Below are 9,968 nucleotides of genomic sequence, written 5' to 3' on the forward strand. Positions count from 1 at the left end.
GTTTCAATGTACAAACATGCAATGCACATTTCTTTCCGTTGAAGCTCTTCAAACAATCACACTATCACACTCATCGATACACACACACACATATATTTATTGGTATACATAAGCGTGCGTGTGTCCTTGTGTGTACGTACTTTTGAGCTTGCATGTGTGTCTATGTGTGTGTATGTGTGTGTGTGCTTTAAAATAGTTATTTTAAAGTACTTTTAGCAATAACGACACAATATTTGCTGACTGTGTGTCACTCTTTATTGAAAGCGGAATCAAATTCATTGTCAAGATCTGGTTGAAAGGCAAAACTTCTTATACGTTCTACGCAAACTTGATCTTCACAATATATTTGAGTATGTGTGCGCGTGCGCAATGTGTGTGTACGTGTCTGGGTGTACATATGTGATTACATAAGTAAATTTTATATTCTTTTACTTGTTTCAGTTATTTGACTGCACCCATGCTGGAGCACTGCCTTTAGTCTAACAAAACGATCACATGACTTATTCTTTGTAAGCCTAGTATTTATTCTATCGGTCTATTTTTCTTAATATATTATATATATATATATATATAATATATATATATATATACATGCATACATACATACATGCATACATACATACATACATACATACATACATACATACATACATACATACATACATACATACATCATGCATGCATACATACATACATACATACTACATACATACATACATACATACATACATCATGCATGCATACATACATACATACATACATACATACATACATACATCATGCATGCATACATACATACATACATACATACATACATACATACATACATACATACATACATACATACATACATACACACAGACATTATATATATATATGCATATATAGGTACAGGACGTCATCAACTGTGTAAATAACATGAAATACGTAAACAAACGAGTTAAATACACAAACAACGAAAGACAAAAGGGAGAACAGGACAAATAAACACAGAGAAACTACTCTTCATCAGTTGTCGACAATCTATCTACTCCTCATTTCGAGCATTCAGCGATAATATGAGTCTTCTAAGACAGTTGCTCCAATAAACTCTAAAATCAAATTTAGGATTTATGGAGGGTCAAAATTGGGAACAAAAACAGAAGAGTGGAGACATACAAGGAAACCGAATGAAAGCAAACATGAAGGATCGTTAGACCAGAACGAGAGGAAAATAGTGAACGCTGGGAGAAATATTTTCTATGAGAAAAGAGAGAAGTGTGAGAAAAGAAAAGTCCAATCCTTTGAACGTCCGTGCAGGAAAAGAAATATGGTCACGCGAGGAAAAGAACAATGGTCACGTGTGTGCAATGAGAGAGAGAGAGAGAAAGAGAAAGAGGTAGAGAGAAAGGGAGACAGATAGAAAACGGTGAAGAAGGAATTAAAGAAGGATGGAGGAAGAAAACAATATATATTATATATATATATATATATATATATATATATATATATATATATATATATATATATTATATATATATATATAAAGAACAATCTTACTTAGAAATGGATGCGTGCGTTCCGTCATATATAAAATAATAAGTAAAACATATGCATATATACATACATATATGTACGTACCAACATCTATATGTATATATACATGCATATATGGGTACAGGACACCAAAACAAACGTCGAACACAATGAGAAACGAAAACATAAACACAAAACCAAGGAACTGGACATTTTTCTTAAACAACGAAAAAATAGAGTACAGGACAAATAACACAAGGAAAATTCCCCTTCTTCAGTCGCCATGGTTTCATCTACTCTGCGTTTCGAAGGTGAAGGCGATACGCATCTTCGCATCTTGTGTTTATGTTTTCGTTTCTGATTGTGTTCGGCGTTTTTCTGGTGTCCTGTACCCATATATGCATGTATATATACATATAGAGGTAGGTACGTACATACATGTATGTATATATGCATGTTTTATTTATTAATTTATATATATAGATAGATAGATGTATATACATGTATATGACGAGTTTCTTTCAATTTACGTCTACCAAATCCACTCATAAGGCTTTGGTCGGCCCGAGGCTGCAGTAGAAGACGCTTGTCCAAGGTGTTATACAGTGGCACTGAACACAGAATTATGTGGTTGGGAAGCAAGCTTCTTGCTACACAGTCAAGCCTATATGTGTATGTCTGTGTGTGAATATATATAAGCATATTCATGAAAATACACACACACATTCACACACACAGAGTCAGGCAGATAGGCAGACAGACAGACAGGGTTGTTTGGTGTACCAAACCTACCTAAAAAACAATTTTGATGAAATTATCTGGTTGAGATAAACCTTACTTCATTTTGAGGAAAATTTCGCATTTTCCTGGCACCATTCTTCTATTCTGCTCCCTCCCCAACCAATCCCGTCTCCTGTTAACAAACAGCACCCACCATTATTCCAAAGCCACTCGCCCATTCTTCTATTTCAATTCATGTACTTTGTATCAAAATATCTTTCTCTTCTTCCCCCTCCACCTCTCTCTCCTTCTTTCTTTTTTTTCCTTCGTGCCTTTCTTATTTATTTTAACTTTAATGTGTTTTTTATTCTTGCGTTTTTATATCTTTCTATCCGTATCTTCACATATTTCTATAATAATAATAATAATAATAATAATAATAATAATAATAAAACATTGTGTACAGTTCTCAGGTGCACTACAACTCATCTAAAGTGTATATATAATCAGGTGTAGTTTCGGCGGATTTCGGAAAGCATGAGGGCCTTAAAGGATGCAGTGTCGTGGCAGTCAACAACTGACGCAGGCAGTTTATTCCATGCTTCAGCAACTCTGAGCGTGAAAAAATGTTTCCGAAAGTCATGGGAGCTGTGTTGTTTTCTGACTTTGTAGGCATGTCCACGTGTGTTAGACACATGGAGATATAACTGTGTATGCGTGTGCATATTTTATGTACGTCCACACACATACACACACATACACATACAAAGTTGCCAACTGGCTGCTTTGGCAGAATCGTTAGCACGTTGGGAAATATTCTTGACTGCATTTCGTCCGTCTTTACGTTCTGAGTTCAAATTCCGCCGAAGTCGACTATATTTTGTCGGGGTCGGTAAAATAAGAACCAGGTGAGAATTGGACTCGATGTAATCGACTTTTCTATCCAACCAAAAGATTTCAAGTTTTGTGCCATTAGCCAAAAGGTGCATCTATAAAAAATGGCGGTGCCACAGCTCGTGAGCTGGAACTAGATAAAATAAATACACATACATATATGTACATACATGTGTTTGTGAAAGTGCATACATGCGCTCGTGTGTGTGTGTCAGTTTGTGTGTGTGTGTTTCTAAAATCATTTGACTTGCATGAGTCCGTGTGTTTGTAACACTTATATATTTACGCGTTTGTTGTGTGTGTGTGTTTCTAAAATCATTTGACTTGCATGAGTCCGTGTGTTTGTAACACTTATATATTTACGCGTTTGTTTGTGTGTGTGTGTGTGTCTGTATGTATTTGTGTGTGTGCATGTGTGTGTGTGTGTGTGTGTGTGTGTATGTGTGTGTTTCTAAACATATTTATCTACGCTTGTGTTTGTGTAACATCGTTTAACTTGCTTGAAAAAAAATTCCACTTGTTGTATATTTGCGCGCGCGTGCGTTCGTGCGCATAAGACAACTGGCCTTGGATGCGCAAACGCCTGAATGCGCGTGCGCGTGCTCACGTGCATGCATTTAATTATATGTGTAAGTGCGTGAATAGGTGTGTCCGCACCCATACATGTACAAACGTTCACGACTGTAGAGGTTTGTTTATGAATTTATACACACACACGCACATATATATGTGTGTGTGTGTGTGTAAGTATCAATATATATATATATGCATATATATATATATATATAATATATATATATATATATAGGCGCAGGAGTGGCTGTGTGGTAAGTAGCTTGTTTACCAACCACATGGTTCTGGGTTCAGTCCCACTGCGTGATGTCATTGGCAAGTGTCTTCTACTATAGCCTCGGGCTGACCAAAGCTTTGTGAATGGTAGAGGGAAACTGAAAAAATCTCGTCGTATATATATATATATACAACGTGTGTGTGTGTGTGTTTGTCCACCACCGCTTGACAGCTGGTGTAGCTGTGTATTTTAGCGGTTCGGCAAAAGAAACTGATAGAGTAAGTACTAGGCTTTAAAAAAAGTCCTGGGGTCGATTTGTTCGACTAAAGCCCTTTGAGGCAGTGCTCCGGCATGACCGCATCAAATGACTGAAGCAAGTAAAAGCATAAAAGAATATATATATATATATATATATATAATATATATATATATATATATATATATATATATATATCAATGAAAGTGTATGTATGTGTGTAAATAACCGAAACTGTGCACCCTCGAGAAAAACGGATTTGAGGGTTTTCGTTAAATAGTAATCGAAAATTATGAGTTGATACGAGAAATAACTCAACTTTCAGATCGTCAAATCTACTTCTCTATATCTGTCCTATGTGTCTGTCTGTGTCTCTCTAGTGTATTTTGGATAAAATATTCCTACAAGAGGTTTTAATATCCTCATTGTAACTCTGTGTGTGTGTGTGTGTGTGTGTGGTGTGTGTGTGTGTGTGTGTGTGTGTGTGTGTGTGTGTGTGTGTGTGTGTAACGCGGATTAGATGAAACAGAGGCGACTGAAGAAGGGGAATATTCCTTGTGTTCTATGTCCTGTACTCTACTTTTTCGTTGTTTAAGAAAAATGTCCATTTCCTTGGTTTTGCGTTTATGTTTTCGTTTCTCATTGTGTTCGACGTTTTTTGATGTCCTGTACCCATATATGCATGTATATATACATGTAGAGGTAGGTACGTACGTATATGTATGTATATATGCATATGTTTTATTTATTTATTAATTTATTATATATATATATATATATATATATAGATATATATATGACGCTGTATGCATCATAGCCGTATGACCAAGAAATTCAAATTCTCTTCCCAACTAAGAGATCGCAAGATCTAATCCCGCTGCACACCGTCTTCAACATTATTTTCGATGCATAAACTGTGTGGAATCTTCAGTCTTGTCACACTCGGTGTTACACTGACTTTGAGAATTATGTTAAGAGTGCACGTGTCTGTCAAATGACTGAGTCACGTGTTCAGTTGAGCAGACAACTGATTTTTCATCGTCGAACGACGGCGGACCGTCATAAATACTTATCACATACATATATTCTATCTCACCTCCAAATTATTTATCAGTGTCAGGTATACTCAACTGAAGCAGTATTTTATTAAAATAGCCATCTATATATCATACGTAATCTATACACTCTCTTTTGGTCACTTATTGCAGTATTTGTCCCGAGATAACATCTTTCAGGGACGTGCTGTGTTAAAAACACAATAAAGATAAGAGGGAAACAAAAGCGCAAGATACACTTCGACTTTGTTATGAAATTTATGACCTAATTACGAGTCATGAGCGATGGTTGTTATTTATTTATTTATTTATTTTGAGAACATTTTAGAATCTTCTATCTTAGAATTTCTCAACTCTGCTTTGTTTCATTGTTTTTTGCCTTATGTCACAAAGAAAAAAACAGTAAAAGCATGCGCTCCACCATGAATGAATAAAGTGTATAGCACATATACATTCAATAGAAGCTTAATTAAAACTTTATTGCAAGTTTATATTCACTTGTTATTTATTTTTGTTCTTTTCTGAAGTTCCAAGCCTCATCAAATTATTACCTTGCCTCACCGATGGAACATGCACCCCAACTTCAGAAAACCGAATCTATTTCATTTGCTGTATAAGCAGACTGTGGTCAGATAACCCTAACCCTAATTTGTTTATGTAACCATTAGTTTGACAAGTGTTTTGGCACGAAACTCTATGTCCTTGAGTAACTTTTCTAGTTTTCTGAGTTAACCAAAGAATATATACGAATTGTATTCACTTTTCTCTTTTTGTATAACCATATGTGTTCGCCTGACTGGCTCCCGTGCCGGTGGCACGTAAAAAGCACCAACCGCATCGTGGCCGATGCCAGTACCCCCCTGACTAGCTCTTGTGCTGGTGGCACATAAAAAGCACCAGCTGAACGTGATCGATGCCAGACCTGCCTGTCTGGCTCCTGTGCTGGTGGCACGTAAAAAGCACCCACTACACTCTTGGAGTGGTTGGCGTTAGAAAGGGCATCCAGCTGTAGAAACTCTGCCGGAACAGACTGGAGCCTGATGCAGCCGCCGGCTCTGCAGACCTCAGTCAAACCGTCCAACCCATGCCAGCATGGAAAACGGACGTTAAACGATGATGATGATGATGATGATGATGATACGAACTGATATGTGTGTATGTATGTTTAGTTTTATTTTTAGATTTTTGGTAATGGGGAATGAGTTGGTTTGTAACCTGGATCCAAGACGCCTTCATTGGAATTTCGATAATATGAACAAGGTAGTTTTGCATGTATGTGTGCATTTACACAAGTATTTGGAGTCAGTGTATGTGTGTATCTGTATGTTTTGTTTTATTATGTATTTTCATTCATACATATAATTAAATGTCTAAGCATATATATATGTACTTACATGTTAAACTTTTAGAAAAATTTACATAATTTCTTAAGTTTGGTGCTGAACAAGTTACACATCCTAATGTAGCAATTGATCTTTACCTTTTGACCTACAGATTTAAAAAATAACGTTTTGTAACTAAATACTTTCAAACTTCGGACACTGATAGAATGTGTCATATAAGACATCTTTTACTCTTAGCATTTTTGAGAAAAACTTATATTTACGAAGTTATTTCACGTTAAAGTTCTCGTATTTCGGTAATTTCAACCAATCAATGACGTGTATTCAGCTGAATAAATTTACTGCTGTTGTTTGTCAACAAGAACTTCCGGCGGTGTATATTTCGTTTGTCACTGTTATTTATGACAACCCTAACCCTAAAACCCTAAAACCTTAAAACCTTAACCATAATTCTAACCCTAAAACCTTAAAACCAGTACAAACGCACGAATGATGTCATAACTAACAGTGACAAACGAAAAATACACCGCCGATAGTTGTTGTTGACAAACAACGGCAGTAATTTTATTCAGCTGAATACACGTTATTGATTGGTTGAACGCCCGGTTTAACATCTGACATCTTTAGTACCTTTAGCAAGGTCCATTTTGTTGCAAGCACTCTGACCAGGGTTCCAGTTTGGAAAGATCCTCTCTCTTTTACACCATCTTCAAAAGCCCTGTAAAAGACCCTAGGCATTATCTTCCCTCCGGACTAAAAATATAGAAAACCCTATTTTTCTGCTTTTGATATTAAATTTCTTTGACATTTTCTAGAATTGACAGGTTTTATCTGTATCAAATGCTTGTTTCAAAGCAAAAAAAAAAATAATATTCTGTGATTATTGTAGATTATTTTGATACAGTTTTTTCAGTAGTTCTCGTCAGGTAATTTAATGTAGAGAAATTTTCAATTAAAAATATAAAAAAGCCATCCCTTATTACATGAAAATCCAGAATGTAGTCTGTTAGATGTTTGGTTTGTAATATTGAGTGGATTAAAATTTCTGACTGTTTTTTACCGACTAACAAAACTGCCCTTAAGCAATCCGTTTTGAAAATTTTATCTTTTATTCAAAGTAATTGAGCTTTTTCCGTTGATTTCAGTTGACTGCTACGGATGTATGTTTTTAAACTGACTGAAGATTCTACGATTATACTGCTTTGGTTTCCTTTTTTGTCTCTTTTGATTATTTTAAATGTTGCTTCGTTTATATTCCATAGTTTTATAGTTCCTGACGAACACTTTCCATTTTAAAGTTGATATAATATTTTAATTTTCTTTTCAAGAGAAACTGACGCCTGCATCTATTTTTGATATGACATCTGCAAACTCTATTTCGTAATCTAGAAAATATTTAATAAAATATCCAAAACTAAAACGAAGGCAGCTGCTTCTGTAGCCTGCTCTCTACCTCATAATCGTAGAAGGGAAATTAAAATAAGAGATGAGCGAAAAATGAAAGGAAAATGAGAAACTAAACGGAAATGTGTAAATAATGAAATAGCATTTCCAAATGATATAAGAGATAGAAGGACAAAAATATTCCGCCAAAACCAAAATCGCACAAATCGAGAAGCGTGTAAAACGAGGGGAAATCTGTGTGTGTGTGTTTTAGTTACATACATACATACATACATACATACATACATACATACATACATACATATATATATATGTGTGTGTGTGTGTGTGTGTGTTTGAGTTTACATACATACATAAGCATGCTTGTATGTATATTATTATTATTATTATTATTGTTGTTATTGTTGTTGTTGTTGTTGTTATTCAACCGACGATTGACAAGAGCCATGCACGAAACTCTCTTCCCTTGAGTCATTTTTGTAACCTCATGAAGATTAAAAATAATAAAAGTTATACACACACACACTATATATATATATATATATATATATATATATATATAATATATATATATATAATATATATATATATATATCGTCATGTTGATTCGCTAGCTTCTGCACGCAATTTTTTTTCTCTCCTTGTTTCTTTCCGTGTTTCTTTTCTGTGTATCTTTCTGTTGAAGAGCGTAGGCTCGAAACGTAAAAGACTTGTTTTATTTATATTCCTGAGCGCCATACTAATACAATTGTTTGTTTGTATTCCACCTGCCTTCGTCTTTTGTTTATTTTCATAAAGCTTCCCGTTATATATATATTATATATATATATATATATATATATATATATATATTATATATATATATATATATATCTATATATATATATATATATTCTGTGATTATATATATATATTCTGTGATATTGTAGATTATTGTAGATATATATATATATATGCATAGACAAAGAAAGAGAGGGAAAGTGATTGAGTGAGAGAGTGAGAGAGAGAGATGTATATACACACCTAACACACGCATCATTGTTATACGTCTTGTGGATGTTTCCATTGCCTACTTTACACTCGACCCGCCACTTGTTAGGCAGAGACTTGTTTTGTTATCGCTGCGTTTCATGTTTCCAGTCTTCCCTTTAATAACTTCCTGATTATCTTCTCGCTCGATTTCTCCCGTCTTCGTTCCGTCCTACTTCTATTCCTGTTGTTCTTGTCCTCATGGTTGCTCTTCTTCTTCTTCTTCTTCTTCTTCTTCTTCTTCTTATTATTATTATTATTATTATTATTATTATTATTATTATTATTATTATTATTATTATTATTATTATTAATATTATTATTATTATTATTATTATCATTATTATTATTTTCTTTTCTTCTTCTTCGTCTTCTTCTTCTGCTTCTACTACTACTACTACTACTACAACTACTACTACTACTACTACTACTACTTCTTCTTCTTCTTCCACCCTCTCTTCTTTCTTTTTTCTTTCTTTGTCTTCCTTTATTTCCCCCACACCTCCTCCCTGTGCTGCTTTTACTCGATAAAAGATGCCAATAAAAGATGTAGGTGGTTGAAGCTACGTTGACTGATTCTAAAATCACATATTTCTGGTACTTATTGAATCAGAAAAGAAGTGGAGGGATGGGAAGGCAAGACATCGGCAAGATTTCAAGCCTTTGTATTTCATAATTCTTTCGAGTTTTGGTAGAAGACCAGAAATTTTCAGGGAATAGGATAAAGTCAAATACATGACCCCATAAGGATGAAAGACCAAATCAAACTTGGTGGAATTTGAACTTATAATGTAATGCGCGGGAAGAAATACCTTTAAGCATTTTGTGCGAAGAGCAATAATTCTTCAAGTTCACCTCTTTCTTTATACTTTACCTTTTCTACTCTAGGCACAAGGCCCGAAATTTTTTTTTTGTGTGTGTGTGAGGGGAGCAGTCGATTACATCGACCCCAGTACGTAACA

Source organism: Octopus sinensis, linkage group LG9 (genome assembly GCF_006345805.1).
Source record: "Octopus sinensis linkage group LG9, ASM634580v1, whole genome shotgun sequence".
Classification (NCBI taxonomy): domain Eukaryota; kingdom Metazoa; phylum Mollusca; class Cephalopoda; order Octopoda; family Octopodidae; genus Octopus; species Octopus sinensis.